This window comes from Manis pentadactyla, chromosome 2 (assembly GCF_030020395.1).
Source record: "Manis pentadactyla isolate mManPen7 chromosome 2, mManPen7.hap1, whole genome shotgun sequence".
Taxonomy (NCBI): Eukaryota; Metazoa; Chordata; class Mammalia; order Pholidota; family Manidae; genus Manis; species Manis pentadactyla.
This window is the reverse complement of record NC_080020.1, coordinates 55,211,013-55,223,301: the sequence shown is the minus strand read 5'-3', so window position 1 is coordinate 55,223,301 and position 12,289 is coordinate 55,211,013. Positions and strand designations below refer to the sequence as shown.

Here is a 12,289-nt window from a genome sequence, read left to right as displayed (position 1 = left end):
AAAATTAGATTAAACAATTTCTCATGAAAATAACCACAGAGAAGAAAAATGGCTCAGAAAAACCACAATGGCCAGTGTTAGCATAGGAAAATGTTTCTTGAATTAAAAAATAAAGTCAAGATACAACTTGGGGAACAAATAAGTCTGACTATTAAGCAAAAATTCCATATTCTCATTTATAAACACAAAAGTGTGTGAATTAAGTGAATTAACTTAGTGATAAAAACATATTATAAAATGTATGTGAAACAACCGATAATCACCTGAACATAAATAGGCTGAGATGCACAGTCACCAGTTGGTGACACAGGAATGCAAATCAGCCCCATCTTATTCAATCTATTGTGTGCAGCAGTTCTCTGAGTGTAGAATAAAGGACTCAGAAGCCAGTGTTAGACTGTGATTTCTGTCTTCTGGGGAACTCCACTTAGCAGCTCTGAATATCATTAAAATCCTGTGAGACAGTCATTCAAGGGCTGCCGCCATAGGCTGATGCAGGAGCTTTCAAAATGTACACACAGAAAGACAGCTTATGGTTCTAGAGCTTTTTGCAGAATAAGTCCAGTGGCCAAAATGTTGGAAAGCTTCCTCTGACCTCCAGCAGCACTTCTTGCCTGTCCCTTATAATCATAAGATGGACTTTTTATCATCATGCATTAATACCATAAGCTTCTTGAAGATAGAAAGTGTGCCTGTATTTCTTTCTATCCCATGGCACCTGGGGCATTTTTAGGCAAAGGGAAGGTGTGCAATAAATAGGTGTTGAATTGAGTTACGGCATGAGATCACATACTGGTCCCCATCAGCAGAACCCCACACATAGCTCACTGGCAGTATGGAGATTACAGGGGTCACTGGCGGCACTCTGCCTAATGGTGTGCTGACTGACAGAGTAGAAAATCAAATCAAGAAGGCCAGGGAGACCTTTGAGTTGGGCAGACAGGGTGCACACTCACCATAGCAACAAGGTCAAGATCAAAGTGACAAATGTCCAACCTTCCAGTGAAACAGCTCGAGACCTGAACTGACCACTTGTGATTATCTGCGCCATTTCATCAGCATCAGCTGGAATAAGAATCGTAAACAGCGAGAGAGAAGCACAAGCGAAACAATCCCCAAGGGCAGCAAGCTCAGCGGCTCGAGGAAGCACACTTGACAACGGGCTTCTTGTGGATTACGCAGGCCTGCTGATTAGACATGAAACAACTGCTTTGTGGTGACCCGAAATGGGATTAACGTGGGCTGGAGGAGTGTTAGAAATTCTTTAAAGAATCCAGTGAAGCACCATTCAAAATGATACAGCCAAGCTGTTAAAAAAAAGATCCTGGGAAAACAGAAGCTGAGATGAATGTGGTTATCAGCAATCAAGAAACAGGACAGCTCATACTGAGAAAAACTATGTGGGAAAACATGATTCCAGGCACCAAAGTCCCTAGTTTCTCTGAATCGAGGGTGAAAAAGGTTATGAGTCACTTATCTGTCTTTCAGTCTTTCCAAATGGTGGTCAGACCTGTAGCATTATCTTTAAATACTAAGGACAAAAATAAATACACAGTATGTAAGTATGCGTCTAAATTATTTTTACATTCAAAAATAACTTCTCTTTCAGCTATTGAAAAGCTCCTTTAATTCTAAGAGAGATATTCAATAGGTGACTAAGCCACTGCAATTTACATCTGCTTAGTGGGGATATATTAGTCTAATCTCCAGGGGCTTCCAACTTGATTTTCTCCATATGTTCCCCATATGTTACATTACCATAAACATATCTTCTAGAAAACAGCCATATGCTTCACTTTTATACCTGAATAATAGTGGCCCTTCTATTTATCCTTTGGTCATTATCTTGTCTGTGGATTTTGAAATATGTATAGAAATTAAATATGAAAAGAATTATTTTAAAATCAGTTGGATGTAATCCCTATTATTCCTCATATTGCATTCCTAGGACCTACAAATTTCTTTTATACTAAACTTCCCTAATATTAAAATTCTCAAGCTTCAGTGTCAAGATAGTACTATTTACATTTGGGTCAAACAGAATTTAGCATGAGTTTTAATGCATCATCCCAACCAGTGTTCCTAAGTATGTTCTGGAAGTGGAGGATTTTCTCCTATTGATGAATGAGTTATGGATAATCATCATCAATCATCATCATCAATCTCACGATATCAACAACAGTTTATAGTTACTGAGTACAGACAATATGCCAGGTACTGTGCTATGGGACATGGTATGTAATTTTTCATTTAACTACAAGTAAAATGTAGGTAAAAATGTAGTAATAATATTTACAGCTTTATAATATTTTCAGGTTGAATTCACTGGAATTCTCAGTCATCACAACAGTGATTTTGTACATATGGGACCCTGACAATTCTGGTGTTTTCAGGACATGCAACCTGTGACAGAGTAAATAAACGATCTCTTTGCTTGCTGTCTTTTTTCTCCATCCACTTTCTTCTTCTGGCCTTTTAACCATCGGAATGTCCACAGACTCAAACTATGGATCTGGAAGGGCTATGATGATCTGGTTTCAGGGAATGCCTCTGGGTACATGGCTGTAGATGTAAAGTTTTAGTGTGTGTACAATTTTTATTTCAGGCTGCTTTAGAGTAGGAAATTCAGAGTCAGTCTCTACCCTTGGTAGATATTCATTATTTCATGTCAGATTGGTGGGGGGAATCACCTTGTTTCTAGTATTTCCTATTTCCAATCATATAAAACTGCACATAGAATAATTCTGTTGCTATACAATCTCAGTTATTTCATTTCTTGCTTTCAAAATCCTTTCAAAATCCAGGATACTGTGTCTTCTGCCAGCTGAACTCAACTAACCTAGACCAGACTAACGCAAACTGCACTGACCATGTCTTACCTATTTTCTGCTCTACCCCATCCCAGTTAATGCCTACAGCTGCACCCGGAGGGAGACCAAGTAGGAGGTAATAAGAATAATAAAAGTGAACATTTATTTAATGTTTACTGTGCATTAGGTACTACATACTACTCACTATACAAATAGTAGTACATCATTTAATCCTCACAAGCCTATGAAGTAGGAAATAGTATTATTCTCACTAACAGATAATGAAATTGAGGCTTACAAACATTAAATAACTTGCTTCAGTTTACAAAGCTAGTAAGTGGTAGAGCTGTCATTTGAACCCAGGTCTGCCTCTGGAACCCATGCTAATGCTCCCCATAAAATGAGTTTTTACAATAAATTTCATTCACTCATATGCTGAGTATGCAGTATGTTTTAGGCACTATATACTACTACAAAGAAAAGAAAGGGCATGGATCTAACCCTCAAGCAACTTAGTGTTTTGTAGGAAGAGGACATAGAGGTAAACGGTGATAAATAAGTACACATGAGGTGATGAGATGCACAGTGCAGAGAGGCATGAACGCCATCTGAACAAACCAAGGAAGGCTGCTACCTAAGAGTGCCAGGGCTTAAGGGGCTTCTTTAAAGATGGGAAGAATCTGTTGGGTAAAGACAGAGTATCTTTTTCAAAATATTTGCTCATATGTGGGGATGGGAGGCAGGACTGCCTGCATGAGAAAATGGAGCATTACTGCAGTAATCTTTCTGTAAAATATGTAAAGTCAAATCATTATGCTGTACACCTTACACAGTGCTGCATGTCAATTATATGTCAATAAAACTGGGGGAAAAAATGAAGCTGGAGGATACATACAGCAGACTAGCATGAGCTTATCTGGACAAGTGGTGGAGCCATTCTGGGAAAGATCTTGAATGCTAAAGAGTTAAGCTGTTTTCTGTCCACAAAGGGTTTTAAAGTGTGGACATACACAACTGATTTGCATGTTAAAAGTGAGGGGTTCTCAAAACCAGCTGCACATTAGAATCATCAGGGGATCTTTTAAAGAAATGCTGGAGTTCCAACCCCACTCCCCAAGAATCAAATCCAATTAATCTGAGGGAAGGCCTGGGCATCAGTATTTTTAAAACCTCTCTGGCTGATTCAGATATGCAGCCTCGGCTGAGGACCACAGCTTCTCAGCTTTTTCTAATTTATGACATAAAAAAACATGCTTTTATTAAACACAAACAGCAAAACAACCAATTCAGAAGATTTTGCATAAGACATGATTCTCAACAATGTCTCAAATAAAAATATTGCTAAATCAAGTGAAAATTAAAAAATATAACCACTTTTGTTTGTGAATGCTAAAGGTAAGGATTTGCGGGCAAGATACACTGGAATGCTGAGGGGTTAAGTTACAGCACTCCATTGGTAGAACAGAGCAGAAAAGTCGTGACGGTTAAAGGGGTAAAAAGAAATTCAACCATCCATCTTGAAAACCTTCCTTTCCCCAAATTCCATGATTCTCTATCAATGCATCTTGGGTGTCAAAGAGTTAAAAATCTACTGCATCTTTATACTATTCTGCAGAATCCTGGGTAAACTGCTAAAGCAACTGTAGAACTCTCTTGGCTGAGTTACATAAGGGAAGCATCTGCAGGAGTGAAAGCTTGTCCTCCTCTCGGGTTTGGATGATGGATGCTCCAGTTTCTTCAGATGTGAAGCCACTAGGGATCTGGATGCAAGCATGTACTTTCATAGATACCTCAGCAAATGTAAAAGTCCTTAATGCAAACTTCAGTGCTTGGGGACATAAAATACATTTGGGAAGCTTCCCCAGAGAGTTTTGGTTCCATTAACGCAAGACTTGGTGGCTGAGGATGGATATAATGCTGATCCCGTGTTAGAGATATAAAAAGAGAAATGCTTTACCATCCTCAAGTTAGCACTCACATTTCAAAAGATAACAAGAACCTTTCAGTGTCGAGAAGACTAAAGAATTCAAGTGGAACCTAATTCAGCATCTTACACATATACTCCTCCCCTGATAGAGCTCAAGTGGCAGAACATAGCTAAAGTATTTCAGCTGCTGGAAGAGAGAAAGACAGAATTTGTGGGCATCAGTGAATGTCACACTGAAGTTCCTGTTATTGATCTCATGGTCCACAGAGGTTCTGACTGCTGGCTCTTAAATGGCTAAGGATTGTAGCTGCATGTGAAAATGTCTACTACCAACTCAAAGGCGGCATTATGGTCATGCCCCTGGGAGGCCACTGTGCACAGATGTCCCTGTGTGGAGCTTCTACCTCTTGGCACAGGGCTAAAGTCTGGATACAGACAACAGCAGCAAGTCTGCTGAGCTCCCATGACTGTCTTCAAAGCGCCTAACTTTCCCTCACTAGGCCCTTGCCCACCACCATGGTCCCTCAAATCATGGAAGGCAAGATTTGAAGGAAAAAATAAGACTGTCCTCTTGGAGAGTTCAGAGCAGAGATGGAGGGGTCCCCATGGACATTCAAGGCTCCTGGGAGTGGGCCCCACAGCTACTTTCCCCTCCCCACGAAAGATCCCTCCCATTCCTGAACACCACCAACTTTGCTGATATACTTCCACATTCCCTCAGCTGTCCCTTTCTGTCCATCCCTCTTTTCAAGGTCCTGGTTTGGAACCTCACCATTTTTTAAGACCTAGTCCAGTCTGATCATTGTAGGTGATCCTCTGGCCTCTAGTACATCTTCTCCTCAGTCTATCCTGTATCTCAGTGGTCAGCAAGCTATGGCCAAGCCCCAAATCCTCCTGCTGCCTGTTTCTGAATATAAAGTTTAATCAGAACACAGCCACACCTATTCATTTATGTATTAGCTGTGGCTACTTTCCTACTACAATGGTGAAAGAGACCACCACATGGCCCACAAAACCTAAATTATTTAATCTGGTCTTTTATAGAAAAAGTTCACCAACTGCACTATTGCCACAATGACTTTAATAAGTATAAATCTGTTCACACTGCTTCCAAGCTTAAAGACTTCTGTGGCTATGTTTGGTGGTGAGGGACCCAACTGCAGGTGCCAGTGCACTCTGACCACACTGAGTGAACTCTGGCTCTTAAAGGCGCCTTGTGTATTAATGTCAGCACCATCCTTCTGTGTCTACGTTCTATGTTTTACATAGCATGACCTTCATCGGAACAATTTCTAGTCACCCTTCCAGGTTCAGTTCAAACGTCATCTTTACCATGTTCCCTTCCTTGACTCCTCCAGGTCAGAACTTCCTCACACACTTTTATTTCCACAGCACTTTAGGTGCTTTCTGTTTTGTACTTATCACTCAGTGCTTCATTCACTCACCTATCTACAGATCTGGTTGCCTTGCTAAATAATAAGGAATGGACTTAAATATACCAGGATTAAACTTCCAAATGATCATAATGCTGATTTTATGCCCTTAAATACTGAAGTTAGTATTATTTCAAAATAGTTTGAGAATTTCTCCTAGATGTCTGAAGAAGACATCTTTATCTTTATGCAAGAAGAGCAGTCTTAACAGTATGAAGTTACATCTCATTTTAAGTTGAACAAAAAGTCACTGTCTAGTCTCATCAAGCTTATTCTAAAGGAGTTTTAATCTTTTCCAAAAACTAAATCTGCCCTTAAAGGAAAAAATTTACCATTGGTGGGTAGTTGATGTGACATAATTTATAGCAGGCTTTGAATGTAATTTAAAAAAAGAAATTTCTAAAACACTTGAAGCAATGGCAGCCATCTTAAAATAAATACTTTTGTTAGGCTATTAACTTTGATGGGAATGCTACATAGTTCAGAATGTGTTTTTCTTTTATTTGATTAAATGATACTGTATAAAGGATGGAATCCTCAATAAATGGTTAGCTCCATTAAAAAATTAGATTCACTAGCAGATCTAAGTACACAAAACAAACAAGAACTTTTAGGAGAAAATGATCTTTATAAATCTTGGATAGGGAATGAAAGGAAAGGAGCGACACACAGCAGGAATTCTCCAGTGAATTGCTGCTGTGTGTTGCTCCTTTCCTTTCAGGGAAGGCCTCCGAAAGCAAAATGGAAGGAATAAAACAAAGCAAAAGATGATAAATTCAACTACATTAAGATGAGAAACTTGTTCATGAAGATACCATAAAGTCAAACTACAGATTTGGAGAAGATATATATACAAAGCATTTAACTGACAATGATTAACATCCAGATTGCCTAAGAAGGATAACAAATCAATAAGATAAAAAGCAATCTCCTAAACAGAAAAAAAAGAGAGATATTAACAGACAATCCAAAATAAGATTAAACTTGAAGGTCCAATAAAAATACCTGAAAATTCTGCTTTATCACAATCAAATAAACACAAATTAAAGCTATAATAAGATATCATTTCACAACAATCAGACTGGCAAACATTAAAAAGTCTGGCAACACCAAGTGTTGGCACGGATGTTGAGCAATGAGGATTATAACTGATGGTGGGAATGTAATTTAGCACAATTTTGGAGGGCAGATTGGCAATATTTAGTAAAGTTAAAAATATGCTCCTACATATATTCTTAGACAAAAAGATGTAGATATATATATATATTCATTGAGGCATTATCCATTACAGAAAAGGAAAAAACCACCAAGTGTCCTTCAACAAAGAATGCAAAATTAAGTTGGGATTGCTTATATAGAATGGCAAAAATGAGTGAAATTAGGGCACATATATCAATGTGGGTAAGTTTCAAAAGCACCGTGCTGAACAAGAAAAAAAGTGAGAAGCAAAAATAGATATAGTAAAATACTACTTATATAGAGTTTTAAAACCTGCAAATGATCTATATTGTTCAGGGATACATACAAATGAAGCAATAGTGTATAGACGTAGGTGGGAATGATAAATACTAAAATCGGGAGAGTGGTTACTTTTGGAGGGGAAGGACAGGAATGTACGAAGGGACTAAAACCACATTTGTACTCTTTTTTTTTTTTTTTAAGCTAAGGTGCGCTGATGTTTGTATACTGTTCTCTATGCTTTCTGAATATCTGGAATTTTCACAACTTAAAAAAACAGTCAATCACTTTGAAGACAATTCTTTTTGAAGAAAGTTGCCATAACATGTATTTCTGTAATAATAAATCTAACAGCCTGACATCTTCCAGTCCCTGACAACAAACTGGTGAGATTTCAAACTACTCTGACAGTGTGATCAGTTCTAGAATTAGAATTTGCCTTAAAGTTTGGCCAGTCCAACACTCGCATATTTACAAGAAGGAAATAGGAGGGATAACTCCATCAGCACTGTCAGATTGGCTAGTGAGAGAGAGAGGACAGCTGGGTTTGTACCCTCACTGCTACAACCTCAGACACAGGGGCCATTAAACAGGGGCATTCTCAAGCACAATGTCCAACAGTCCAGCATTATTACTTTGTTAATCTTAATTTTGAATCACAACTATTTAGCTTGAAACTTTTGATAGGGGCAGAAATCCCAGGATATACTAGGGATTTGAGATGATTGTATTATCAAAGTCCTTATAATTGTTTATCAAATGAAAATAGGTACAGAATATGGTGTATAATACAACATCACTTTGTGAAAAATGAAGGAAAGAATTTTTTTGACTTGCATATGCAGAAGAATGCCCAAAAAGGATAAATTAGAGCAGTGGTTGGCTATTAGCAGGAATGAGCATTGGGCAGAGCAGGTGACAGGATCAGGAAGGTAACTTTTCACTATACACCTTTTTATAGCTCCGCTATTATGAAAGGTACATTATTTTTCCCACCTTTGTCTCTCCATGAACTCCAGTGCCAGCTCCTTATTATGCCCATGTGACCTTTTTCACAGACTGATCACAAAATGATGGCTGATGATCAGGGCCTCACAGGCAGAGAACAATAGCCATTATCTTGGCATTGCTATGGACCCCAATTTCAAGGGCTCAGCTTCTTAAGTATTAAGACTTAGATTTTAGCTTCCGAGTTGAAATGCCTCTTTGCTTTCTGCCTTCAGCTCTGGCAGTAACATGGTGCAGGCTTTGCTTAGGCTGTGAGGTGCAAGTTTCTTTTGGTATCTGGAATATGCCTGCGAGTCCACTTGGCACCCTTGTGACAACTTGACCCTGAGCTCCTGGGTGCTTACTGGCTCTCATCATCTTGTCTTAGGCTTGGCTGACCTTGACTCTCTGCTGCTTATTCTCACTAGGTGTGTACTCTAAGCTCCTTTCCCCTCTTTTTTCACCTGTCTTGTCTACTGATCCCTAAAAGGTAGAGTTCTCACTGATATATTTTCTGCTATGATAATTCCACCAAGCGGGTGGAAGGTAATTCTTCCTTAACTTAAGAGTTTTGTTCTTCTATGGTTCCTTTCTAAAGAGAAGGGTCCTACGAGATAACTTCAGGAAAAACAGGGCAGTTGAGAGAACCCTAGACTTAGGATGAAAGGCTCCAGGTTGGATAAAGAAAAACTTTGCTGGTCTTTGTTTTCCTCAAGTCATTAAAATGAGTGGTTTAGTAGACATTATTACCTGTAAGGTTCCTTACAGAACTAAAATTCTTGACTCACCTTTTAAAAAATTCTCTTCTACTTGCTTTCAACTCTATTCTTTCTTCTACTTAAACATTTCAACATACTTTGAACAGATGTGTTTAGACACATGTACCCATGATTTAATCTCATAGAAATATATCAGAGAAGACTAAAAAGCTTAGAAACATAAAGGAACAAATGGGAATTGCTGCCTGCCAACTTTTCTCATGGGAAAAAGGCATTTTTTTCTAAAGAGAAAAGTCTCTCAAGGTACTATTGTTAAAAAAAAGACTCCATTTTCTCATAAGGACATTGTCTTACATAATTTTCCATAAGAATTTGAGGTAAAAAGAGGTAAACGTTTGAAAGCAGTCTCTTATTTTAACTTTAACAGGTGTCATCCACTCAGTCACTAAGATATTTTCTGAGTACATCACCATGTAAGTAATTTAGTCCTTAACTAATCTGTACTTTTAATCACTGTCATCTGTGGCTGAAGCTAGAAACCTGGGAGTCACCCCGAGTCCTCCCTTTTCTGGACCACACACCCAACCAACCACCCGATCCTGAGGACTCCGGCTCTGGAGCAGGCCATGAGGCCTCTCCGCGGCTCTCTAGCCCACTCAGCCACGCCTTGCTTCAAGTCTACAAGAGCAGCCACAGCAGTCCTTTTAGACCCACAAAGCTGGCTGTGCCACTCCCCAGGGGACACTCTTCAATGTCATATCGATGGCTTTTGAGTCAAATCTATACTCCTTCCTCGGCCTTCAAGGCATACAGGATTTGGTTCCTCCTGTCTACCTTTCCATCATTAACTAACTATGCGACCTTGAGCGAGTTACAGGATCTCTTTTTACAGTATAAAATTTATGCTTTAAAATGCAGCTAAGAAATAGAACCAGCTTGTAAAGTGCTGATGAGAGTTCTTGGCACAGAGCAAGCACTCAATGAGTATTAACTAGTTGAATATTTTATAATCAACAAAGACTCACAGAGCATGCACTCTGTGTACTGCACTAAGCTAGGCACTTCAAAAAAACCAGTGAACACTTTCCAATAATTCTACCAGTGTACACCCTTTTCTCATTGCCATGTCAACAAAGGGATTACTACAGTTTAACTATAGAAAGTCTTACACTTGGGGGGAAGTATCAATAGCGCCAAAAATGGCTTAGGGCATCTCATAGTTAAAAAGGAAAAGACTAAGCGTTTTAGGGGGATGCAAGCATCCGAGAGAACAGAGCGCAGTGATTCCCCACTGCCTCCGCACTTACTCAATGCACACACAGGAAGAAATAAAGAAATCTTAGACCAGGATACTATTTATACTTAAAATGAGAAGTTAGATGTTGCCCTGGTCAGATAAGATGTGGTGTTATGCTAGGCAGTCGATCTTAATAGTGACATTAACATGTGAATTAAGGACCAATTTAGAACAAGGAAGGTAAGGGGGCTGCAAACAATGTTATAGGTGAGATGGTTAAGGGAACTCTGGTAATTAGCCTTGGGAAGAAAAGAACTTGGGAGATAGGACAGACAAGAGGTTTCAAATATTTGAAAAGTCTTTTTATAGAAAATACATTACATATGTCCTAATGAGCAGAGCTGGACCCAAAATAGAAGTGTCACAAGGAACAAGACTTCAATTATCATTATTAGAGCCATTCAAAAACAGGGGGAGTGGGTAAATACTTGAGTAAGAAATGGCTCTTAGGAAAAGTTTTAAGTACAGGATAGAACTGTATGGAAAGAATTTCTTTTTTTTTTTTTTTTTTCCAGTGGAAGCAGCACTACAAGCGTAGGGCCAACAGGCCCAGAAGATTCTTTTTGAGTAAGGCCAGGGACTAGAAAATAATAGCTAACATTTACTAAATACTTAACTATGTGCTAAAGGCTTTACAGAATTACTTATTTAATCCTCACCACAACTCCATCAGACAGATACCTCCATGATGCAGGTGAGGAAATGGATAGAGGTTAAGAGAATTGCCCATGGTCCAACAGGAAATAGCTGAAACAGGAGTCAAATCCAGGCTGCTTGACTCCATAATTTGGACCCAGCTCCATGTCATACAATCTCTAAACTAGCCGATTTCTGAATGCTCTCTACCTCTAATTTCCACATTTCCATCTTTTACAACTTTCTGCAGCCACTTTTGACTATCACCCCATATGCCTGTAATTTCCTGTTACTAAGATTTGCTAGAAAAAGTTTTTCTGGAATAAATGAATGTGTACCATTTCCTGGAGGTGTACAGGAATGTATATGTAATTGATAGCTGTAGCAGAAAGGGAACATTAACTTATGCAAACTTGCCAAGATAAAGGAGTTGCTGTGACCAAATAGGACCCTACAAGAGTTCAGAAAAAGAGTTTCTGAGATAGGTTTTGATATGCAGTAATTTAAAATATGCAATTAACAAAGAGATCAAAGAGAAAAATCCAAAGGTAAGCAACCTTTACAAATATCTTCTTCTTATCATTAGATTAAAAAATGGTAATTGCAAGAAGTTATTATGACAGCTAACATTCTGAAAATAGAATAATTACTATACAATATTCCCCGTAAGGAGAGAGTTTATAAAGGAAAAATTTTCTGGAGTAATTTGACATCCAGATAAAAACGAGGTGGATGAAATGAGATAATGGCAAACAGCAGAACACCCCACAGAATGCCCAGATATGCTGTTCTGGTAAAACTCTTGGGTGTATTACTATGCTCAGATGTCTCATATGGTCTCATCTGGCACAATTTTGCAGTGATAGTAAAAAATACAATTTGCTCATTTAGAACATCTTTTAGAGCTGGGTGAGAAATAATTTCCCTAAATTGAATATTTGGGAACCAATTACAACCCCAAATCTGCTATTAACCTCAAAATAGGTAATTGCAAGTTTGTGTCTAAATCCATTTGTCATAAT

The 12,289-nt window shown here is 38.6% G+C and overlaps 1 protein-coding gene across 1 annotated transcript in view; it reads right to left on the bottom strand.

Moving 5' to 3' along the window:
- Positions 1-12,289, bottom strand: part of FBXL17 (F-box and leucine rich repeat protein 17) — a 602,098-nt gene that overhangs the window by 87,484 nt on the left and 502,325 nt on the right. The gene's annotated exons all lie outside the window — the stretch shown is intronic.